The following is a 26,246-nucleotide window of genomic DNA, read 5'->3' on the forward strand; positions in this document are numbered from 1 at the left end:
AATTACTGAAAATGTTCACATTTGACTTTTTATATAGTTTAATATATTATTCATAATACTAATATAGTACACCATTGTCAGAAAATATCCACTGTATACGTATGTGTGTTATAGAAACAAAGAAAACATTTATTTAAAACACCAGAAATACACTAATATAAGGAAAGGAATCAAACAGTCATAGGTTCATAGGTGTGTACTAAGCTAACAACCACTAGAGACCTTAAAAGCCTAACCGTGCAACCCAAATGTGACCCACAAATTGAATTTAAACCTAATTCATCGGTGGAGTTCACTGATTGCCTCTGTTCATCAGAGACAGAGGAGTCAGACCGTGGTGGATTTTCAGTTACCCAGAAATAAGTCCAAGTTGTGGTTAAATAGTGATAGGGAGGAACTCTGCTTCACACATATGGGGAGCCTGTTTCAAAGAATGGGAATTCCCTGAGAAACACACCTGTTTCTCCAACAGATCCTATTTATGTTGCAAACAAAAGTTAGGTCTTTTAATCAAGTGGTTCTGATGCTATTTGTTTTATGATGTGCAAAAAATCATCAAAACAGCATACAGGGATGTCTTTTATACAAGGCAAAGTTCACCTTTCAAAAGTCTCTATGATGGCTAGTTAAGAGACAGGACTTCGATGCGATCAGCATAGGATATTACGTTTACTTCCTGTATTCTTTTTGTAAGGAACCTTGATGGACATTCTAGTTGCTCCATGTGTCTGGTCAGGTAATACTGAAGGGGGCATTATATTCTATGGTGGGCCTGATGAGGGCCGAGCACAGTGGTATGATGTACTCTCTGGTTCTGTATGCCATACCCTTGCTTATTAAAAGTTGAGCAACATAGAAGGATTGTATTACTACCTTGGACACATTTTGGTCACAGGGTAGGTTACCATATACATGAGTTCCCACATCCCTGAATCAACCTTTAAGGGTGTTTTATTGATGACAAAGTTACCCTGCATGGCAGACTTCACAAAATATATTAGCCAACCTGCTGGCAGACAGGTTCAGTGAAAACTTCACCCCTCTGTCCCCCATCAGTAAATTAGGACATTTCCAGTACTGCCCCCTTCCCTTATCTCTAGGGAGAAAATCATCACTGTCCTCTCAAAGGCAAAAAATACAGCCTCCATGGGACCTGAAAACACCACAGGCTGCATCCTACATGAACTCAGGCAGGAACTTGCAGCACCATTAGGCACTCTATTCAAACAAAGCCTGAGTACTGGCTTTGTCCCAGCCGAGTGGAGGACAGCTACTGTCATCCTTTGCACAAAGGAGGAGCATCCACTGATCCTGGAAATTATAGACCCATCAGCCTAACTAGCCTGATCTGTAAGGTCATGGAGCAGATTATCATGGACCTCATTAACAAGGACATTGGTAACCTCCAAACACTTAATCCCAAACAGTTTGCATTCATCAAGTGGAGGTCATGCCTATTAAATTTGGTCGACTTCTTTGAGACAGTCACCGAAGCCATGGATGAGGGGAGGATGGTGCACACTGCCTACCTTGACCTTGCCAAAGCCTTCAATACTATTCCCAACTCTGGTATATTAGATAAACTCTCTCAGCTAGATGTCAATCCATATGTTACCATATGGGTAGCAAACTGGCTCACTAACAGAACCCACCTAGTCAAAATAGGGGAAGCCACCTCAAACAGTAGTCCCATAATGCATGGTGTGCCCCAGGGATCAGTCTTGGGGCCTTAATTCCCCTAGTAATGTGGATATCCTCCAAGTGGGTCTCACCCAAACAAACGACTGGTGCCAGAAACATGGCCTCAAATTGAATGCCAAAAAAAATGCATCATCATCTCCTTTGGGAAGAACGATGTCCCCACAAATTATCACATTAATAATAAGGATCTAAGCATGTAATTAGTCGTGAGGGACTTGGGCATGCAGGTTGAGAGCAAACTGAATTTTGACCACCATATTGCCTCCATTGCATGGAAAGCTTTCTACATGGCCCACCTCATTAGTAAGGGTATATCATCCAGGGACAAGGTGGTCATAACATCCCTGTATTCTTCCCTTATAAGATCCATTATTGAGTACAATGCTCTTTTGGCATTTACCTCACAAAGCACATGCAGCAGCTGCGGAGACCACAGAGGTTTCTCACCAGGAGAATCCAAGTCCTCAAACATCTACCCTACACAGATAGGCTAAAGGCCTTGTCCCTCTACTCAGTCTCCTACAGATCCTCAGAGGTGACTCCTGTCTGGCATACATTCTTGGAGTCTGCCCTGATGGGACTGCTGCATATCCACAAGTCAAGCTCCATTCGAGTAACCCGCACGCGTGACCTCAACCTGGTCTGTGACATCAATAGGACTTGGTGGGACAGATTTGTGTCCCAGACACTCCCCTTTTTGTGGAATAGACTCCCTCTCCGTGTCAGAGTACCTCATTAATCATTTTTAAGCGCAACCTAGATAACTGGATGGGGAACAGAAAATACACCACTGGGATTCCACCTATGTCCCTGCTGGATGGTGGCATAGGGTGCTGACTTGTTGGAACATGGGCTAAATTCTTGGCTAGGCTTGTAAGGGCCTCAGGGACAATAGCCTAGTTACTTCTTATGATCCTATGATCCTATGATCCTATGAATGCATTTCTTGGTACTGAGTTTTAACTCATGGCTTTGGCAACAAACATTTTTCTGTATTAGATCTTCTTGAAGGGTGTTCAATGACTCATCCCAGTTTGCAATTGTCTGCAAATGTAGTTAGCCAGAAGCCTTAGACATCGGCTTTGACATCCAAGAAGTAGATGTTAAAGAGGAGTTGGACTAGCACAGTGCTTAGTGAAACTCCACTGATGACCAGCCTTTGTGGATGTGACCTCACTGATTCTAACCTCCTGGGTCCTATCCTAGTATATTATAAAGGGGTTTATACCTAGTTCTGTAAGTCTGTTGACAAGTCCTGACTAGGAAACTGTATCAGATGCCTTAGCCAGGTCTAGGTAGGCAGTATGCACTGTTTTCCCCTCATGCATTGCCTTACTGATCTTTTCAAAGAAGTCCACCAAATTCAGTTAGCATGATCTTCCTTTGACAAAGCCAAACTAGGATAGATCCCAGTGTCTGGTGGTCTCCTAATCTTTTATTGACAATTTCCATAATTCTTTCTATGATTTTGCAAATAAGACTAATCACACTAATGGATATGTAGTTTCCTGGATCTGTTGAAGGGTCTCTCTTTTGCAGGAAGATGACCATTTCAGTCCTCTATTCACACGGCACAAAGCCTTTTTTAAGACTATAGCTAGATAATGACTTCAGGGTTCTGGGTAAGTTGTATTTTGGACTATTCTGGAGACATTCTGGGATGTTATTTGGGCGTATTAAGCCTATGTTCTTCATTTTAGTGAATGTAGCCAGTACATGCTCCCTAGTTACAGTTGGAGGCATTATGTTGCAGGGTATTATTGGGTGGATGGCTGGGGTGAGAGGGTGTAAAGTTGGAACTGAACTTGTCCACTAACAGGTTTGCTATATTATCAGGCTCAGTGAATGTGGCACCATTAACCACCAAATGCTGTGTGCTGTCCTTGAGGTTTCTGACATAACTGTAGAAGGCCTTATGGTTATCTTTCACCTGGGAGGATATCTTAACCTCAATGTTTGCTTTACATGACATAATTAGCCCTCTTAGTTGCAAATTTATTTTGATGACAGACTTTTTACCTTTATGGGGATTACCCTTCTTGACTGTTGCCATCATTTTTTCCCTTTTATGTATATTCTGTTTAATTTGGGATGACACCAGGGGGGTTGGTTCTGGGGCTAGATCTGGGCTTACTTTTGGTAGGTACAGTAGCCTTTATGTAGCCATTGACATGGTTGTATAGAGTTTCTTAGAAAAATTCAGCATAGGCTGGTGTGTTCTCCGGGTTTGGAGGGGCATTGAATTTTGACAAACCATCACTTAATAGTAGGTAATTTACCTTGGAATAGTTCCTAACTGTTAATGATTTTAATGTGATTATTTTGTTGATTTTAATTTCAAAGGGGGCAGCTTTATGGCTGGGCTTAATTAAGGAGGACAAGACATTGGGGGGCTGCAGTGTTCTCCCATATATGTCAGCATGAGGTCCAGTATGCTGGAGCCTCTAGTGGGTGTATTCACTATTTGATCAAGGTTGTTTGTAATTTTGAAGTCCACAAATCCCTATGTCTGTAGACTTGATGCTATGTAGGACTCTCAGTCTATGGAGGGGTAATTAAAGTCTCCCATGAATAAAGTGGTACATTGGATGGTAAGTGTCTTCAGTAGGTCCAAGTATGCACTATGAGCTTCTTGAGGCATGGAGGGTGACCTATAGCTGTCTAAGTTACAGTGCGGGATTTTGTCTATGGTGATCTGCACATGGAATAACTCCAGCATGTTATCCTGTTTGACCATCATATATGTATGCTCGTTATTGATGTATATTGAGACCCTTCCACCTTTAGCCCTTGTTTGTGCAGCTACTGCTGTAAAAATGTGGAAGGCACTGAAAACTTGCACTGCCAGGGTACTCTCTGCCACTTTAAGTCATGTCTCTGTAACTGCAGAGAGATCTATATACTTAAGGAGGAGGGCTTGGAGGGAGTGTATTTTTTATTTAGGAGCCTGGCATTGAGCAGTGACACCTTGAGGTTTCGAGTTGATTTTGCTATGCCGGTAGGTTTGTCAATTCGTAATTGCCTAAAAAGGCACTATGGTGGGGGACAAAGCTTTAGCCAGTATTCAAAAGCCTAAAGGGAAAAGGTGCAGATCATCTGGCAAAACAATGCAGTCCATTACCTGTGTCCTCCCAAGCTGAAAATTATTGGATCCCCTTGGAACGACACGAGAAAGTCAGTCAGTAATCGATCATTTTTTTGCTTATATTGTAGCATCATTCCAAGTGATGGTAATATCCTGCTCAATGCCAGGCTCATACCAGTCTGAGACACATAATCTAAAAGCTACATAATGTCTCTCTTCATATATCCCATGAGGTGCATCTCAGGTTATTTACACCCACATGGACTATGATGGAATCATACTGGCACCTGTAGCATAATAACTTGAGTGCATGTGTGATTTGGTGGGTCCTGGCTACAGATAAGTAACTAACAGTGATCTTCTCCTTGATCATCCTGATTAGAAGGGCCTTAATATATCTTACTATGGAGTCCCTTATGATGAGAGTCCTGGAAGGTGTGTTTGCTTGCCTTAGGGGCTTAGCATTTGGGGCTCCACTGAGAGTGACTGTATGTCTGGTGTCAAGTGTTGCTTTTTCTGAGTGCCTTTGAGCTTGCTGAGGCATAGCTTTGACAACGGGTGGTCTAGGTTATCTTTGTTGATTAGAAAGATTGATTTTAAGTGCCTCAGCATATGTTAGGCTATGTGTGTGTTGTGTACTATGTGAAGTAGGTATTGTGTGTGTTTTTTCAACAACCTGATGTGGACTTGAATGCAAGAGTTTATCCTCCAGCTTCTTTGTGTAATTATCCCATCCATACCTGGTGCTTTATTAGTTTTAAGATTTTTAATTTGGTATTTTAATTCCTTAAAGGAAAAAGACTTATCAATCCTGCTTTTCTTTTCTTTTGATAGCTTAGTATGTATGTTTTCTTTAAAAATATATCTAGTCAGTTGCTATTACTCAGGGTTGACCTTGTTTTATTAATTTCTTCATAATATCTGCTAAATATTTTAATATATCTGTCAGATCCATAGCTTTAATAGTATTATTCCCTTCTTTATAAACAATCTCCTTGTTATGGTTTATTTTAATCATGTTTTTCAATATAATAGCTATTTTTGAAGGCTCTTGGGGTTTATTGAATACAACTGTAATTTAATTGTTGATTAATGGAAATCTTATAATGTAAAATGTCTATGTATTTCTCATTTAGACTTTTCAAGTGTGTGCTTGCAGCTTTATCATTGGGTTTAAGGTTTAATTTCAATTTATCAGTTTTAGCTTGGGGAACATTTAACTCTTCATTCCGTTCCTTTCTTTTACAAATATACCAGTTCTTTACTTTACTTTACCATATAAGTAAGCTTTTAACATCTACCATAGTATGACATCAGTGACCTCACCATTATTGCTAAATTCCATAAATTGAGTTATCCCTTTTAATAACCATTCATTAAAGACTTTTATTTTAGTAATAAATGCTGGGAGTCTTTGGCAAGAAATTAAATTGTTTGGACTTAAAGTTAATTAAAATTCAAAACCATCATGGTCGGATAAGGAACACGAAACTATCAGTAGCTCCTCTATTTTGCAGTATAACGCACTGGATACCAATATTTTATCAATACTGGTTTGAGACCCAAATCTAAAAGAATAGTGAGTATATTTTAAAGTACCGTCTAGTTTTAAATCTGATGTATCTCTCATATACATTGTATTAATATAATGATTTAAATGTTTCGCTACTGAAGATAACCTGATTTGTTTAACATTTGTAGTGTCTTTGTCTGATAGGATGCAGTTAAAATCATCAGCTATCAACATTTCTGCTTTAGAGCATAGTGTTATAATATCTAAGTATTACTGAGTCAGGCAGAAATTAGAACTGATCAATTAAGGACTCATTCATAAGATAGACAAGGTCACTTAAGGTTAATCATTTGTTAACTGAGGGGGTGGAGCTAGGAACTAAACCTTCTATTTAAGGGGTAAAAAAAAACATTTCAGAGCTTTACCAGAAAGGCTCATCCAGACTCTGCTACACTTTGCTGTGAAGGAAAGGTTAGTTTGCTTTTATTTTTTGTATTTTGTATTACTTTATTGCCTTTCTATATTTTGAATACTGTGGTTTGTTTTCTTTACCTTGTGTTTTACTTGCATTCTGCTTTAACAGCATATTAAAACTTCAAAAGAGACCACAGCTCTCTCTCTTACTAGTCAGGCAGAAATTAAAACTGAGTCAGGCAGAAATTAGAACTGATCAATTAAGGACTCATTCATAAGATAGAAGAGGCCACTTAAGGTTAATCATTTGTTAACTGAGGGAGTGGAGCTAGGAACTAAACCTAACCTTCTATTTAAGGGGTAAAATCAAACATTTCAGAGCTTTACCAGAAAGGGTCATCCAGACTCTGCTACACTTTGCTGTGAAGGAAAAGTTAGTTTGCTTTTATTTTTTCTATTTTGTATTACTTTATTGCCTTTCTATATTTTGAATACTGTGGTTTGTTTTCTTTACCTTGTGTTTTACATGCATTCTGTATTAACAGCATATTAAAACTTCAAAAGAAACCACAACTCTGTCTCTCTTCTGAGCCAGGCAGAAATCAGAACTGATCAATTAAGGACTCATTCATAAGATAGAAGAGGTCACTTAAGGTTAATCATTTGTTAACTGAGGGGGTGGAGCTAGGAACTAAACCTTCTATTTAAGGGGTAAAATAAAACATTTCAGAGCTTTACCAGAAAGGCTCATCCAGACTCTGCTACACTTTGCTGTGAAGGAAAGGTTAGTTTGCTTTTATTTTTTGTATTTTGTATTACTTTATTGGCTTTCTATATTTTTAATACTGTGGTTTGTTTTCTTTACCTTGTGTTTTACTTGCATTCTGCTTTAACAGCATATTAAAACTTCAAAAGAGACCACAGCTCGCTCTCTTCTGAATCAGGCAGAAATTAGAACTGAGTCAGGCAGAAATTAGAACTGAACAATTAAGGACTCATTCATAAGATAGAAGAGGTCACTTAAGGCTAATCATTTGTTAACTGAGGGGGTGGATCTAGGAACTAAACCTTCTATTTAAGGGGTAAAATAAAACATTTCAGAGCTTTACCAGAAAGGCTCATCCAGACTCTGCTACACTTTGCTGTGAAGGAAAGGTTAGTTTGCTTTTATTTTTTGTATTTTGTATTACTTTATTGCCTTTCTATATTTTGAATACTGTGGTTTGTTTTCTTTACCTTGTGTTTTACTTGCATTCTGCTTTAACAGCATATTAAAACTTCAAAAGAGACCACAGCTCTCTCTCTTCTGAGTCAGGCAGAAATTACAACTGAGTCAGGCAGAAATTAGAATTGATCAATTAAGGACTCATTCATAAGATAGAAGAGGTCACTTAAGGCTAATCATTTGTTAACTGAGGGGGTGGAGCTAGGAACTAAACCTTCTATTTAAGCGGTGAAATAAAACATTTCAGAGCTTTACCAGAAAGGCTCATCCAGACTCTGCTACACTTTGCTGTGAAGGAAAGGTTAGTTTGCTTTTATTTTTTGTATTTTGTATTACTTTATTGCCTTTCTATATTTTGAATACTGTGGTTTGTTTTCTTTACCTTGTGTTTTACTTGCATTCTGCTTTAACAGCATATTAAAACTTCAAAAGAGACCACAGCTCTCTCTTCTGAGTCAGGCAGAAATTAACTCTGAGTCAGACAGAAATTAGAAATGATCAATTAAGGACTCATTCATAAGATAGAAGAGGTCACTTAAGGTTAATCATTTGTTAACTGAGGGGGTGGAGCTAGGAACTAAACCTTCTATTTAAGCGGTGAAATAAAACATTTCAGAGCTTTACCAGAAAGGCTCATCCAGACTCTGCTACACTTTGCTGTGAAGGAAAGGTTAGTTTGCTTTTATTTTTTTGTATTTTGTATTACTTTATTGCCTTTCTATATTTTGAATACTGTGGTTTCTTTTCTTTACCTTGTGTTTTACTTGCATTCTACTTTAACAGCATATTAAAACTTCAAAAGAGACCACAACTCTCTCTCTTCTGAGTGAGGCAGAATTTTTTTCCCACCCTCCCATGCAGTTACAGTTGTCTTGTTAAATACCACTGTCTTTCTAAATGCCTGCCTCTTATGTCAATCTAACCATATATCTCATTTTCTCTCTACTTTCACTGGCTTGTGTGAGTAATCACAAAATCATCATTTTTAAAATCACTCCCCTTCAACTATTTAAATTTATTGGCCATCCTACTGTATTCCATAGTACCAGAATACAAAAGTGACCACCCCTTTCAACCCATCTTGCTGTTTTAAAAATAGTAACTCTCCACTAAACCTTAACTTTTTATTTATTTTACATTTGTTGACCGGGCTAGTCTGGCTGGATAACAAGTCCATTTTCAGCAGAGGCACTTTCTACTAGTACATTTCATAAGAAATATATTGCTAAAAAAAAACTACAACTTAAGGAATAATAACACTGCAAGAGAGATATTCAACAGTAAAGTAACAAGTTTTCTCAAAAAAAAAAGAAAGGTACTGTTCTTCAATTCCAACAATTTTACAGAGAAAGTATAATACTTGTAGTTCTAATAGTGGTAGAATCAGAAACAGGAGTTGGAGTGGAGAGGAGAGGAGTAGAGGAGTAAGAGAGTAATAAATAAGATAAATTAGTCAGGTGTACTGCAGGAACAGAGCCAGTGGTTTTGGAAGTACAGTTTAATTTTCTGTTTGAAAAGAGGCAAAGATGTAGTCAGAGTTATGTCACTAGGAAGAAGATTCCAGTTTCTACCTACTGTATTAGTGAAAAGACAGTCACCAGCAAAGTTGTTTGACTTAATTGCTTTGGCCATTAGTTTATGAGAAGGGAGTTGAGATTGTTATAGGGATTATCAGTTGAGAAAGAATTGGGGTGTTGTCAGGTTGATAAAATATACTATGTGCAGTAGAGAGTTGAGGGATAAGCAAGTAGTTTTGGAATTCAAGCCAGCCTAGAAGTTTTAAGTTTAGACAATGGTGGGTTCTGAAGGGGTTACCAGTGGCAAAGCAGGCAATATTGTTATAGCAGGTTGTTAATTTAGCTAGATTGCTTTTTAAGATTGGTATAAATAGAGGCATATAGTAGTGAAGATAAGAGATGGGATTGGGCTATTTTGGTTCTAGTTGCTGGGGTTAGAAAAGGTTTAATTCTATATAGGGATCCTATTTTTCTGTTAACTAATTTGATGGTGTAATTAATGTGTTGATCAAGGAGAGATTATTGTCGATAGTTATACCTAGCAGTTTTGTTGTAGAGTCAGGTGAGATGATAGTGTTAGTGTTAGAGGAGATGGAGAAATGTAATGGGGTGGTACTGGTGGTGGGGTGAAAAGGAGAAGTTTAGTTTTTTTGGCATTAAGTAGGAGGAATCGTTTTGAGAACCATGTTTCAACAGTATTAAATATGTTTTGGGTAAGTGAGATCAGTTCTGTGGTGGAAGGAGCAGAACAAATAAGGATCGAATCGTCTGCATATTGAATGCATGTCGCTTGTGGGATAGCAGAATGAAGATCACTGATGAAGAGAGAGAAGAGAGAGGACCAAGAATGGAGCCCTGAGGAACTCCGATGGAAATTGGCAAGAGAGAAGAGATATGGTTTTCCCATATGACTGCTTGCTGCCTGTTGCTAAGATATGATCTAAACCATTTAATAGCTAGGTTATCAAGCTAGAGAGATTCAAGAATGTTAGTTAAGAGAGTGATTGACCATGTCGAATGCTTTTGAGAGATCAATGAAAAGAGCAGAAAGCCATGCTGACAGGGTGCTATAATGTTGTGAAGAGACAGATATTGTACTAGTTGCTGGTGAATGCATTTCTCCATAATTTTTGCTAAGGGTGAAAGGAGAGCAATTGGTCTATAGTTGGAGTAGTCAGTTTATGTAGTGGAATAATCTGAGAGACTTTCCAGATATCTGGGATGTCTTTTAAACAGGTAAAACTTAAGTTACCTACTTTCACATCTAACTTCTCTAGTGCACACTGCAGTGTGCATTTTTTTTCTTCTTACCTTTAAGCATCCCTGTGACTAGCACTTTCTCTAATACCTGCTGGAAAGCACGAGGAAGCCTTAAACTGATACAAGCACGAAACTCTCATTTTTAATAAGGAGAAATTAATAGTAGGCACTAAACATCCTATAATTGCAAAGTACCTTGCTAAGGTAAGGAAAAACAGCTCCTGTACTTTACAAAAAAAAAAAAAAAAAAAAGCACCAAACCAGGCATGTCCAAGGGTCAGTTTCCGGTGATTTCTCCTGTCCACCTCGTGAATCTAGGCATACTGGGGCAATGCAGCAATTGCCTCATGTACACAGACAACCCTCTCCTCCTACCATCCAACACTACAACCTATGAGAGATGCACGTACATAGCCAAAATGGAAGTAAAGTTCTCTCCTCCCAAGATTGTGCTAGACAGTCAAGAGGAGAAGGTTAACACCCACACTACACCTCAAGCAACACATAGCCCTTCTAAACCTACACCACCATCACACATATAGCAACACTAAATCCACATATGCAGAGGCCCTTAACTGTAACCTGCCCAAGCAACAAGGACCTCTGAAGCTGAAACACAAACAAACACCAATCACAACCAGAGTGTCACATAGCTCACAACACTAGTGTGCCACCCAGCAACAGCCCCTAAGGCAAGACAATGTACCTAACACTTTAGTCATAGGTGACTCTATAGTCCGGTACACTGATGTCCCTCTCACCAGGTTGAACAAGAAGAAAATTACAGTCAGCTGCCTGTCGGGTGCCAGGATCCACCACATAACGCATGCACTCAAGTCACTCCACAACAAGTACAAATATGACTCTGTCATTGTCCATGTTGGAGTGAATGACTTGAGATGTACCTCCCCGGACTACATGAAAAGAGACATGGAAGAGCTCTCGGATCATGTGGCCCAGGCAGGTATGACCCTAGCCCTGAGTAGCATCCTGCCTTTGCCCAGAATGATACCACAATATAAGAACAAAATGATTGACTTCAACAATTGGCTAAGCTTCTGGTGTCATTCAAAGGGGAACCAGTATCTGTCTGCCTGGGATGACATGATTGACAGACCATGATGCTTTGCCAGAGATGGTCTGCACCCGTCACTCCTGGGATTCAGTTTACTGGCTAAGGCTCTTGCCACCCCTATAGTGTCTTTTTTAGGCAAAGTTCAAAGGACAAAACCACCACCGTAACAGGTACAGGCATGCAAAATCTGAAGGTAATGCTACTCAATGCTAGATGTCTAAACCTCAAAATGCACTCTCTCGTGGCACTCCTAAAAATGAAGAATCGATATCTGTGCAGTAACTGAGACCTGGTTCAAGGCTCCAGAGAGCACCTCTGCAATACCAGGCTACAACTCTTACCACACTTTTCGGCCACCAAACCAGGACCGAAACACTAAAGGTGGAGGAGTGTCAATATTCACCCAGGATATTCACACCACCAGGCTAGTTGCCCAACACAATGTGTCTGAAATTCTCCAGGTGCAACTAACACTAGGTAAGACTGCAATCCAAATTGAGGCTTGCTACAGATCCCCCACCATATGCCAAGATACTCACTACACCTTTCTAAACATACTGAAAAATATTAAGATAGAACCAAACACCCTAATACTGGGTGATTTTAACTACCCTGCCATTAACTGGGAAAACTACTCATGTACCAACACCTTTGCCCAACGGTTCTTGGAATTTATAAATTCCAATGCCCTGGATCAACTAATCCATAGTCCCACCAGGAGATCCAATATCCTTGACCTGGTCATTACCAACATGGGAAATCGATGCTCCACACCTATGGTCACCCCCTCGTTAGTCAAGTCTGACCATAAGCTAATCACTCTTAACATCCACATCCCACCCCCACCCCCCAGTAAGGAAACCTCCATAAAAAACTTCTCCAAAGCCAACTTCATGCTACTCAAGTCAGAAGTGACAAACTTCATGACACCCATGCAGACAGAAACTGAAAGTTCAACTGCTGAATCCTACACTAAAGCACTGTACGAGCACATCCATTCATGCATGAATTGTGCCATCCCAACTAGAACCAAGATGCTCTCATCCAAAAAAGGAAGCCAATCTGGTGGTTCCCTGCCATAAACAAACTTTACAACAAAAGGAAGAAACTGTTGCAGAAAAGAGGAAAATCCCAGGATGCAAAAAACTCCCTTACCAGCCTCAATAAGAAACTGAGATCCCTCATAAAATCCTCCAAAGCTAGTTACGAAAATAAAATTGCCTAAGATTCCAAAGACAACCACAAGGCATTCTATAACTATGTCAAGAATCTAAATGGCAATGCTCAGATCTGCTCTGAGCTGAAACAGAATTGCATTAAATATACTGATCCCAAGGATATTGCTAATATCCTGGCAGATCGATTCAGTGCCAACTTCACCTCCCTCTCACCCCCTAAATGGCCCATCTCAATACTGGAAGATTGCCAAATTCCAGTAATAATGGCCACACAGGTAAAAAACGCACTCTCCAAAGCTAAGAATACAGCATCCATGGGACCAGATGACAATCCCGGGCTGTGTACTACATGAACTACAATATGAACTGGCACCTCACCTAAGTGTCATGTTTAATTATAGCTTCACCTCAGGTTTCGTGCCCATGGAGTGGTGCAGAGCTACAGTTATCCCACTCCACAAGGGGGGATCCACCTTGGATCCTGGAAACTATCGTCCCATCAGTCTGATAAGCCTTATCTGCAAGGTCATGGAGTGTATTATCATGGAACTTATAAACAAAGACATTGGCAACCTTCAAACACTGGACCCCACCCAGTCTGGGTTCGTGAAGTGCCGATCTTGTCTCCTGAACCTGATTGACTTCTTTGAATCAGTCTCCAGAGCCATGGACAAGGGTAAGGTGGTCCACACAGCTTATCTAGACCTTGCCAAGGCCTTTGACACCACCCCCCACTCTGGAATCATAGATAAACTTACTAAGCTGGGCATTAATCCCTACGTCACCCAATGGGTTGCTAACTGGCTTACTGAAAGAAACCACACTGTAAAAGTAGCCAACTCCAAATCCAGCTCCAGACAAGTGACAAGTGGAGTACCTCAGGGTTCAGTCCTGGGACCACTCTTGTTTGGCATCTACTTCTCTGAAGTACAGGCCAACACTAAGGGACTCTGGCTAACAAAGTTTGCAGATGACTGCAAACTGGGAGCCATTACTGAATCCCCAAATAATGTGGATTCTCTACAAAAAGGCCTTACAGAAACAGATGCTTGGTGCCAGAGCCATGGGCTCAAGCTCAATGCCAAGAAATGTATAGTTATCCCCTTTGGGAAAAAACATGTACCCATGAATTACCATATAGGTGGCAGTACAATAAACACTGAAAGTGTGATAAGAGACTTAGGGACACAGGTGGACAGTGGTCTCACCTTCAATAACCACATCGACACAACAGTCAGGAAATCCTTCTATGTGGCACACCTCATCACTAAGGGCTTTTCATCCAGAAAAAAGGAGGTCATTGTCCCACTGTACTCATCCCTCATTAGACCCATTATAGAATACAATGCCCCATTTGGTATGTACCTCTCAGGACATCTGCAACAACTGGAAAGGCCACAGAAATACCTCACTAAAAGAATCACAGGCCTAAAGCAGATGCCCTATGCTGACCGCCTTGAAAAACTCCAGCTATACTCTGTCGCATATTGTCTACTCGGAGGCGATCTCTGCTTAACATACAAGGCCACATCAAACCCAGAGCTGTTGGACATGCTACACTTAAAGAAATCCCAATCCCTCAGAGCCACATGCTCCAGGGATCTAAACCTTGTCATCACAATAAACAAAACATGCTGGAGGGATAGGTTCCTGACCCAGAGACTCCCCAGACTCTGGAATAGATTGCCCATACATGTCAAGCAGAGTGCCTCTTTGACCCTCTTCAAAAGGAACCTTGACGATTGGATGGGAAAAAGGAAATTCACCCCGGGGATCACATCAGTCGCCCTGCTAGACAGGGGTCCAGGGAAGTAAATAGTGTGGGAAGAAATAGCCAGGGAATTGTTATGGCTAGGCTTGTATAGGCCCTAGGGCTGATAGCCTAGTACCAACCTATGAACCTATGAACTATTTTAGAACCAATCCCAGGGATTCAATAGGCATTTATAAAGGTATAGTATTTTTTATCAATTTCTATTACCACCAATCCCAGCATATCATTCTTTTCAGAATAGGAATCTGCTATTTTAGGTAGACCTGACTTTTTTCCAGAGAATAAGAACACTTGTCCAGGTCCCCTTCAAGAAGCACATTACACCAAATGACATTTGATGACCTTTATTAAATTTCCATAAACATAAATGTTAATCAATATTCATTCATTTCAACCAAACATGATACAGGTGAAATAACATCCATGTAGAATTATCTTAGGACAGGACTGTGTAAACCTGCTCATCCTGATCAATAAGCAGCATCCATACCTTCACTCATTTACTTATGAAGCAGCATAACCACTCACTTTCATTACCATTTATTGCATTATACCATCAACCAAATAAGCAGCTTCCTCCAGTTACTTATGTACTTGCCAAGCAGCGCAACCGCTCACTTTCCTTTTCAAACTTATTGAACTGACCATCCAGAACTAGAGGGGGAACAGAAGAGGGCAAGCCTGCTCCACTTTCCACTCACCAGACTAACCAGGCTGTTCCCCCCTCTGTGGCACACTTCCAACAAACTAAGCACCATTACGGCATCCAACCAAACATTATTCAATGTACCCTATCCCCACTAACCAAGGTGGGTAGAGTTAACTCCTAAAACCCAATCACATAACAAAATAAACAGTTACAAAACAACTGAAAACAAAACACTGACCCTTCACCTATGCTAAGATAACCTAGCATTGCACTGCACATGAGCTAAATAATCCTCACTTCATGACCAATGGCAGCTCCACAAAGACTTCAAGGGCATTATAAAAACCACGCAGAGTCAACTACATGCCATCATGCCACATTCCAACCCCATTTACCACCCAATCCAATAATAACCAAATCAGCCCTCTTTAATGCCAGAGCACTAACAATTCTAATGACTCTCCCATCACTACCAACCAAAATAGTATCATTAAACTCCTGTTGTCTAGCAATCCTGCCATCACACTATCTCTTATAAGCAGTAAAACAAAATAAATCAACAGTCATCATGGCATTCGAACAACTAAACAAAAAAAGCCATACTATTCCATTAGTAAACCCAATTGCATACCATCATACCAATGAGATATCTTTAACGCAGGTGCAATATCAATCCAGACATTAAACCAACTAGCCTTTATAACATGAAATGATTAAACAACCATCATGGCATTGTTAGCAGCCCAACCACCATCAGCCCTGTAAGTTCCATATTGGCAACTGGAAACAAGCTGTAATCCCCCAACACCCCAATGAACTTCCTACACCAGCTAACACAAACACCAAAAGTAAAATAAATACTCCATGTCCTCTCAATCATCTGCCCTCAGACAAACCACTGACTCAACCCTGCAACTTATAAACCTTATCACATACATAGCCAAAGTGACAGAAAGGCCAAATGACTGAAAGTAAACCCTTAGTCCCTCCCTGATGTTAACCCAATGCCCCCTAAACCCAGACAAGGGCAATCGCCAACTAACCTTAACAGCAGCCCTATCATAGATCACGAACCTTCCTGTCATTCCTCCAACTATCCAATACGAGTGTAGCACCTAAGAACCATCCTTGCCCTTGCTGGCCCTCATCTTTCTGTAATGACTAACCACAGTCATAACAAATGCCACACATACACCCCCAAACCCCACACCTATAAAGGTATAATAAAAATACAAATCCCTATAACCCACCCTATATATCTGCCACAAGTGCTTATCAATAGAATTAAGCCACAAGCAGCAAAATTGATAAACTACACCAACTATCAACCTTACCAAAGTAACCCACTCAAACTGGCCAAAAGAAACATGTCCTACATCTGCAAGACATCACCACTGCCCCAACTTAATGTGCTTTAATGACCATTGAATAAAATTACCTACTACCCTATAGCCTCTCCAGCACTCAAAACATCCACAAAACAAAAAAACATTACCTTTCAAGTCCATTTCCATGAGGGCATTGACTGTTACTCACTCAGCACTCCATCTGTGACCTCAATAAGCACCACCTAAGTGATCAGGACTTCCATTTAAACATGCAGCCAAATTTAACCCTGCAGCAAAACCATTCTCACTATGACGACCATCTAGCGTATGTGTTCTGTATGTCTTCCTGTACAAATATATCCAATATTAAGTAACTAACAACTTAGCAGCATGGAAGGAAAACCCAGGAATACCCAACGAAACCCACACAAATGTAAGGAGGGCATGCAAAGCCCACACAACTGGCCCTTGGCTGACGATCGAACTGGAGAACCTCTAGCTGTGAAATGACACAAACCGCTGCACCACTGCATCCCATGATGTTTAAATAATAGAACTCTTAATTCTACCATGGATTGTACATTATCCTGTATCACAAATCAAACAAGGTCATAAAACATTAATACTTATTCTAGAGTAAAGAAAAAATTGGTTGTGCTTCATCATCCTGGACAGTCACGAGTTTCTTCTTCATCCGGACCACTGAGCTTGCCTTTCCACCTATCCATTTCTGATTATTTGATTAACAATTTGGGTGTAAGCTAATTGCAGAATCAGTTAACTGCAGATAAAGCAAATTCCCATTTACGGCAGCAGCCTTGAAAATGAAGTTGAGGCATAATGGCCACAATCCACCGACTGACAGTTCCCATGAGATTCCACAGAGTTTCTGCAAATTCCGAAGCTCACATGAGTCTGCACGTCAAACAACCTGTTCTCCAAGCATGGTCCACTAACAACGAGGTGAATTGAGGACACCCAGCTAAAACTAAACCATTGAGAGAGATGCCTGGTCTGCCCCATCAGCCTTATACATGCAGTCTGCCCCATCAGCATTATACATGCAGTCTGCCCCATCAGCCTTATACATGCAGTCTGCCCCATCAGCCTTATACATGCAGTCTGCCCAATCAGCCTTATACATGCAGTCTGCCCCATCAGCCTTATACATGCAGTCTGCCCCATCAGCCTTATACATGCAGTCTGCCCCATCAGCCTTATACATGCAGTCTGCCCCATCAACCTTATACATACAGTCTGCCCCATCAGCCTTATACATGCAGTCTGCCCCATCAGCCTTATACATGCAGTCTGCCCCATCAGCCTTATACATGCAGTCTGCCCCATCAGCCCTATACATGCAGTCTGCCCCATCAGCCTTATACATGCAGTCTGCCCCATCAGCCTTATACATGCAGTCTGCCCCATCAGCCTTATACATGCAGTCTGTCCCATCAGCCTTATACATGCAGTCTGCCCCATCAGCCTTATACATGCAGTCTCCATTTCCTTTTTTTTTTTTTTAGGCACCTACACTACACTGCGCATGCGGTGGCAAACTCATCCCCACACAGAGCTTGCAGCCAGTGAAACGCCATCATGTTATGCTCTTCTGTTCCTTTCATCTGTCAACTATTCACTAATGAATGGCATGTAGCAGAAAGCCGTGACCACTATTTCCGAAATAATTCGCTCGATACAGTTAATGCCTACTATGCTGATATAGCATATTTACCAGAAATTTAGTGCTCTTTCTTTATTGAAATAAAGCTTATCCTGATGGTATAGGTGACAATTCTAGTTGTTTATACTGACCATTGGTAACACCAGTAGCCGGAATTTATCTTCTGCCCGCTATACATCTACCAAGTTTTGTGCAAATGTGCAGATGAGATATGACTTCTATTAACATAAAGTAGCATGTCTAAAACATAAATTTAATTAGAATCACTAATGGCTATAACCTTGTATAACCTTTTGTACTGCATCATTTTCCTTTTAAAGCAGGGTGTCAGCCCCCAACGTTAATGAAGTGCGATGCAGACAGCATTACCCAGAACTGCAACCACTCACTCCAGACACCTTCAAGACTATACTCTGCCCTAAATGTGAACCACAGCCCCCAAATGAACTGCACCATAAATCCCAGCCCAACCTTAACCAAGATTACCCCTTATTTAGACACAAATGTCTCCCAAAAAAAAAAAAAAAACTCTATAATAATATATGTCATATATACACAACATTACCTACCACTAACCAGTATCCCAAGGCCTACCTTTTTTACTGGAATACCTACAAGTCATCGCGGGCATACTTTGCCTTAGCAAGTTCATGCCAAAATGTGACTCTTATTCCAGTTACACTTGCCTAACATCCTTTAAGCCCCTCCCTACCCCTACCTCACTTCCTCCCAAATCTCATCCATTTCTATTTAACCCTATCCTCCCCCTATCCTCCCAAATCCTACTACTCTAACTACCACCCACCTTGAAGATGTCCCTGTACAAAATGGTCTGTTCCAAACCTCATTTCTTCTTTTTGAATCAGACTGAGAGCCAATTAAAACTGAATAATCTTTTAACAACAATCTATTTAAATCTTTAGTCAATAAATGAGTTTCCTATAGAAAAATGATGTCTGCTTTATGCAGAGTTAAATACTTATTTAAACTACCCCTCTTTAAAGGGTTATTTAACCCAGTCATATTAGATGAAATGCATTTATATGCTGGCATCAACTGGAACAACAAGTATAGAAATTACTGTGAAATGATTTAGTGCATTAAGCATTACACTAACAAAAGAACAACTTGTTATGGACAAACACAATAAGGATGATGTGAAAAATTCAGACTTAAAAACATTTCTAACCTCCCACATGGAAGAAAGTATCCCAGGCGTGATGAAAAGTTCATACAAGCCGCTTATAAGAACACCATAACACAGTCAATCACATAATTGCTACAACTTTATCTAGACAACAAAGTTAATCTATAATAAGACATATCAAATAGAAGAAATGTAAATAACTATTCATTATAATAATTAACATTAATTATATATATTACCTATCATACTGAATATATGCTGAGACCATTCTTAATACTCGACATATTTATGCGAATTAAGAAACTCTGTGTTATGAGTAAACAATCCCCAGGATTTAATAAAATCCATGCAGGCAAAATGCAGAGCCTACAAGGAATATATCTGTGTACACGGCCATAGTTCCCCCTCGGTAACGCACCATGCATATCAGTGATGGTGCACTGCCGAGGGAGAGCCGAGGAACATAGGTATTGAATTAGTGTAGGTAGAGATGTAGCAGCTACCCATGGCTGCAGATGAGTGTGAGGCTCCATCTAATGCACCCCACCACTGTTGTAATATTGTGAAGTATGTCAACTGTCTAAGAAGTCTTTTTGCATGATGTGTTATGTTTTTTTTTTGTAGACTTGTAATTTTCTTTTTTGCTGCATGTTTGCATGGTGTGGAGTACATCAATGCCAAGCTGTGCTCATATATAGACAGCTGACACCTGGTAGACATCTAAAAATAGAAACCAGATGTAATTAGTTATCATAATTAAATTTATTTATTTATTTTTTCATTTACATTTGTGCGACACAGCCCAGAGCGCAGCAGAGCCGAGTGGAGCTCATACATACATGACAGACACCTGCCAGACATCTAAAAATAGAAACTGGATGTAATTAATTATTTATTTATAGGTGTGTTAAGCATGTTTATGTGGCAAAGCACGTGATCAGAAAAGCTAACAGGTGGTCTAGTAGTATATGTGAAGGTGTATGAGTTTTCATCACATCCAACTAACTACATTGGTAGAGTTATGGTCTTCTGTGTAATAGGTCCTAGGTTTGAGCCCATAACAGGCAAAATATGTCTGTAAATGAATGTACTATTTTTCTTTAATGTCATTATAGTATTGTGAACCTTGGCACTGCTGCACTCTGCTAAGGACTGCTCATTCATTCTAAGCAGTGCATACACACAATTGACTGTTGGAATGGCTGGCGATGTTGGTAAAGGTGTGTGCTTCCGGGTGCAGCGGTGGAGAATTCAGGAGTCCAGGGTCATTGTCAGGCTCCTTATTGAAACCATGAACCACAGCTGATGCAGGGTGGATTCCAGGGCTCAGAGTGTAAGGCAGAGGCCTGGACTGTTTGGCCAGGGAACTCACCAGTGCTACTGGTATCTCCCGCACAGGTGAACAGTGTCATCACTGTTTTGATGACCTGAGAAGGAAGAAGAGGGAAACCCCAGACACCTCAAGCTGGGAATGCTCCACAAGTATGTAAGTATGTCTTCCTCTGTCTAACCAAAATGCAAGCTGAATGTCTGCAAAACAGGTATGCATAATGGTGTGCTTCTCACCCAACAGCTGCAGCTGAGAGGGGTTGCAATGTCAAGTCCCATGTTGGGCGGCTGGCCAGGTTGCACCATGAGTGCGGTAAGTACAGATTTAGTATGCCAACTGTAGTGCAATAAGCAAGAAAGGGTAAGGCATTTGCTGCAATAAAGTATACACAAGTATATTGCCTAATGAGCAGGATTCAAAATAATTCACTACACACTGCAGAAATTATCTGTTAACAAGCTTTATTTCTACTCTCTACTTTTAAACAGAAAGACTACTTTAATAACATATTTCTGCTAACAAAACTAGTGGCACAAAACAGTAACTAAATAAAATTAATAGTTTAAAACAGCACTTTAGCCATGCAGTTCAACAATTCTTTAAAGCATAAGAAAAGAAAAGGTTAATACATCACTGGTTGGCACTTCATCATATCCGCCTCGTCGACTGGGGAGCCCAAAACAGTCTGGTATCTGTGTGGAGATTCCGACTGGGAACAGACCCACGGCAATGCATCCATTCCACGGAGAACTCCAAACCAGACCCCTGTGAGACCCCAGCTTATATAGACTGCTTGTTATAGGTTCATAGGTAGGTACTAGGCTATCGGCCCTGGGGCCTATACAAGCCCAGCCAATAACGTACCCTGGCTTTTGCCACGCAAGAAATTTATTTTCCTGTGCCACTGTCGAGCAGAGCCACAGACGTGATCCCCGGGGTGAATTTCCTATTTTCCATCCAATCATCAAGATTTTTCTTGAAGAGTGCTAATGAGGAGCTTTGTATGATATAGATAGGTAGTTTATTCCAGAGAATGGGAAGCCTCTGGGACAGGAATCTATCCCTCCGGCATGTTCTGTTTATTGTGGTGACAAGATTTAGGTCCCTAGAGCATGTAGCTTGGATGGATTGGGATTTCTTTAAGTGGAGCATGACCAACATCTCTGGGTTTGACATAGCTTTGTATGTTAGGCAGAGATCACCTCTGAGTAGGCGATATGCAACGGAGTAAAGCTGGAGTTTTTTGAGATGGTCTGCGTAGGGCATCTGTTTGAGGCCAGTAATCCTCTTTGTGAGGTATTTCTGCAGCCTTTCCAGTTGTTGTAGATGTCTTGTGACGTACATACCAAAAGGAGCATTGTACTGTATAATGGGTCTAATGAGTGATGAGTAGAGGGGAACAATGACCTCTTTTTTTCTGGATGAGAAACCGTTTGTGATGAGGTGTGCCACGTAGAAAAATTTCCTGACTACTGTGGTGATGTGATTATAAAAGGAGAGACTACTGTCCACCTGTGTCCCAAGGTCTCTTATCACACTTTCGGTGTTAAGTATACTACCGCCTATGTTGTAGTTCATGGGTACAGAGTTTTTACCAAAGGGGATGACAATGCACTTTTTGGCATTGAGCTTTTGGCCATGGCTTTGACACCAGGCATCTGTCTCAGTGAGGCCCTTTTGTAGGATGTCCACATCGTTAGGAGTTTTGATTATGGCTCCTAATTTGCAGTCATCTACGAACTTCATTAGCCAAAGACCTTCTGTGTTAGCCTGTACTTCAGAGAAGTAGATACCAAACAGGAGAGGACCCAAGACTGAACCCTGTGGTACTCCACTTGTCACTGGTCTGAAGTCGGATTTGGAGTCTGCTACTTTCACAGTGTGGGTTCTTTCAGTGAGCCAGTTGGCAACCCATCTTGTGACATAGGGATTTATACCTAATTTAGTGAGTTTATCTATAATTCCAGAGTGGGGGATGGTGTTGAAAGCCTTGGCAAGATCTAGATAGGCTGTGCGAACCACCTTACCCTTGTCTACGGCTTTGGTGACTGCTTCAAAGAAGCCTGTCAGGTTTAGGAGACATGATCTGCCTTTTACAAACCCGAACTGGGTGGGATCCAGAGTTTGGAGATTACCAATGTCTTTGTTTTTAAGTTCCATGATGATACGTTCCATGGCCTTGCAGACCAGGCTCATCAGGCTAATGGGGCATTAGTTCCTGGGGTCCGTGGTGGCTCCCCCCTTGTGGAGTGGGATAACCACTGCTGTGTGCCATTTAGCAGGCACAAAGCCTGAGGTGATGCTATGACTGAACATGGTACTTAGGTGGGGTGACAGTTCGTTCTGTAGTTCATGTAGGACGCAGCCTGGGATGTTGTCTGGTCCCATGGAGGCACTGGATGCACTGAGAGCACTGTTTCTTTTTCAGTTTGGTACCTAGTGCCTCCAGATATGTTTTTGTGTATTTATGTGTATGTTTTGCCAGTGCTTGTTTTGTAGATCCATGTGTGACTGGTGGTGTGATGCTAGTGTGTCTCTTCTCCTCTTGACTGTCTGTTACAGTCATGGGTTGAGAGCGCTTAGCCTCCAGCCTGGCTGTGTATTTGCATCTCTCACAAGTGTTTGTGTCTAGAGGTAAGAGGAGAGGGTTGTCTGTATACATGCTAGTTGTGACATTGCCTCAGGATGCCCAATTCCACCAGATGAACTGGAGAGTACACCTGAAGCTGACCTCTGGATATGCTTGGAAGAGTGAGTTTCACTTGTCTTGCGGACAGTCGAGGGTCTTATGCTGTATTATAATAGTGCTGTCTAGGAGACTTGGAAAATAATAGTGCTGTCTAGGAGATTTGGACAAGTGTTGATTTGGGTTATTTAAATGCTACAATAAGAGCAGTTGATCTGAAGCACTTGAGTTGAGGCTTGCCTTGTTCTAAGGGAAAATTTTCAGTGCTGACTTTGTGGAGCCAGGAATAGTATACTCTAGCTAACCGGTGCTGCCCGACGCTGCTCTGTGCACAAGACAGCGCAAAAAGAGAGTTGCAAGCTTTTAAGAGAGTGAGATCAAGGAGTTTGGAATTTACCCAAAATGGCCAATAAAACTACAGTTTCTAGGCAGTAACCACTCCTACAGGGACAGGCAGGCTGCTCAGTGTTAACCACTGCCATTGGTGAACACAGAGACTTCCCTTTAGCCCAAGTAAGCACTGGCCTCCAAGAAACTTACAAAACAGTTCAGAACAGCAATTATGTAACAGAACCTTTTTTAAATTATAGAAAGTGGGAAAAATAACAAGATTTTATTACTTTTTATTTGTCAAAATTGGATGAGGAGAAAGAAAATCCCTTGGATAATTTGGAAAAGGAGGTCTGAAATGTATTTGAGATTCCCTGGATCAACTTGCCACTTTCATCACACTATTTGATCATCCTTGCAGCAGAGGGGACAAGCATTAAATGTCTATCTAACTCTCATGTTTTAAATCATCTAAGAGGTTCTGAGAATGTATTCAAACATACCTCCATAAAACAGACAGTAGCCATAGACCTGGAAGAAATATCATCAGAATCATACACACACTGCAAACAATGAGGGAACTGTGCAATAGAAGAAACTAAGTTATTTAAAGCAGTTTTTTTTCTCAAGAAGAAACTGTTGATAAAGCATTCCACATACTTTCACAGCATGACAGAACACACATTAACATATCAGCCTGACAATTTAAAATTCTGAAAATCAAAGTTGCAGAAGTATACACTTTTCCCCCATACCTATCAATATGTTTTTTCCATATTAGAAATGTATGATTGGAATTAACTAAGTGCTTAGCAGCAGTGGAGCCAACTAAGGCTATAGCTGCTGGGTCAGGTTTGGAAACAGTGTTTAAACATTTAAAAGAGAGGAATTTTATGCATCTTTTCTGCCTTTATAGGGACAGCTGGCTGACTATCAAGAAAATTGCAGGCATTAAGACACAAATCCTCTAAAGCAGGCAGGACAGGAGGAATGGAGGTAGGTTTTGGAAAGTCCTTCTGAAACAACTCATAGGATTTTCTGAGGGACTGAGAAACGTCAGTGTTCTCCCACTGAAAACACTGGGACATTCTAGAAACAGTTTCAGAGAAAGGAACCCCAGCAAAGGAAGAATCAGGAATTGAGATCTCCAGTGAGTCTGAATCAGACATCTCTTGAAAAAAACCTGAATCTGTCCCTGCATTTTCATGTTCAGAATCAGAATCTTGAATCTCTTAAGGAAAAGAGGCATCCCTCTTTCTTTTACCAGAAACTGCTTTACAAGAAAGATCTATAGCCTGAATTAAACCCTGAGCCAGTCCCAATAAACTACTCCTATCCAAAGAAATTTGAGTAGGAGTAGATACATGTTTGGTGTTCTGTTTCTTTTTGAAAAGAAAAATTAGGGCAACTGTGTTACTAATAGCAGCCAATTCTTCCCAATTGATGGCTATATTGTTCTACACAACAGGGAAACCTTCCCTGTTCCCTCTCCTAGTACCAACAAAAGTGGCTCTTTCTTGCCCACTGAGGGGACTCCCAACAGCCACAGAGGATGTGGCTAATTCCTAGTCCATAGTGGATGCAGGTGCTACACAAGAGTTATTTGGGTTAGAATATGAGTGGTCTGAGGTACAACTAATGCGCACTGCAGCTGAGGCAAATTGCTAGCCTGTTGTGGTGGCAAAGGCTATTTGCTTAACTTTTTCTTTTTTGTGGCTGGAAGAAGGACTGACTGTGGGACTGAAAATCTGTTCCATTGTCAAACTAAAAATGGTGCCTCTTTCCAGAAGGAGGCAAGCTGCAAAATTTACTTTTGTAACAGAAAAACAAGAATAAAAAGCACTTTAAGACAGTGGGAACAATATAGTGGCCAGTTTAAAGACATTAGACCATAAATTAAAGAAGCACAAAAAGTTGCAACTCGAAATTTCACTTCACAGAATATACTAAACAGAATATTGTCCCAAAAGGGATAAGATTGTGGCAGTATCCAACTGGGCTGGAGTCTGGCTCAACCTTCCACCACGAACTTATAGATCATTTTAATAGACAGGGTTTGGAACTTATAAACCTGATGTCTAAACATTATGATACTCAATTTGATAATATAGCAAGAGAAGTGGAGGACTTAGATAACATCATAAGGGCAGACCATGATTTCTCATGGTATCTATATGATGATAATAGAATTTTCACCAGTATTGATGAACAAGTCATGAAATTAAGGGACACTAAACTTATAAAACTGCAACGAAATCAAGTGGACTACAATAATGGAGTGGTGTATCCTAATCCAACCCCTTCACAAAATTGGAACCCTATTGGCAGGTTCCATCAACATCCATCCAAT

Source organism: Protopterus annectens, chromosome 2.part1 (genome assembly GCF_019279795.1).
Source record: "Protopterus annectens isolate FY-2018-M chromosome 2.part1, PAN1.0, whole genome shotgun sequence".
In the NCBI taxonomy this organism is placed as follows: Eukaryota; Metazoa; Chordata; order Ceratodontiformes; family Protopteridae; genus Protopterus; species Protopterus annectens.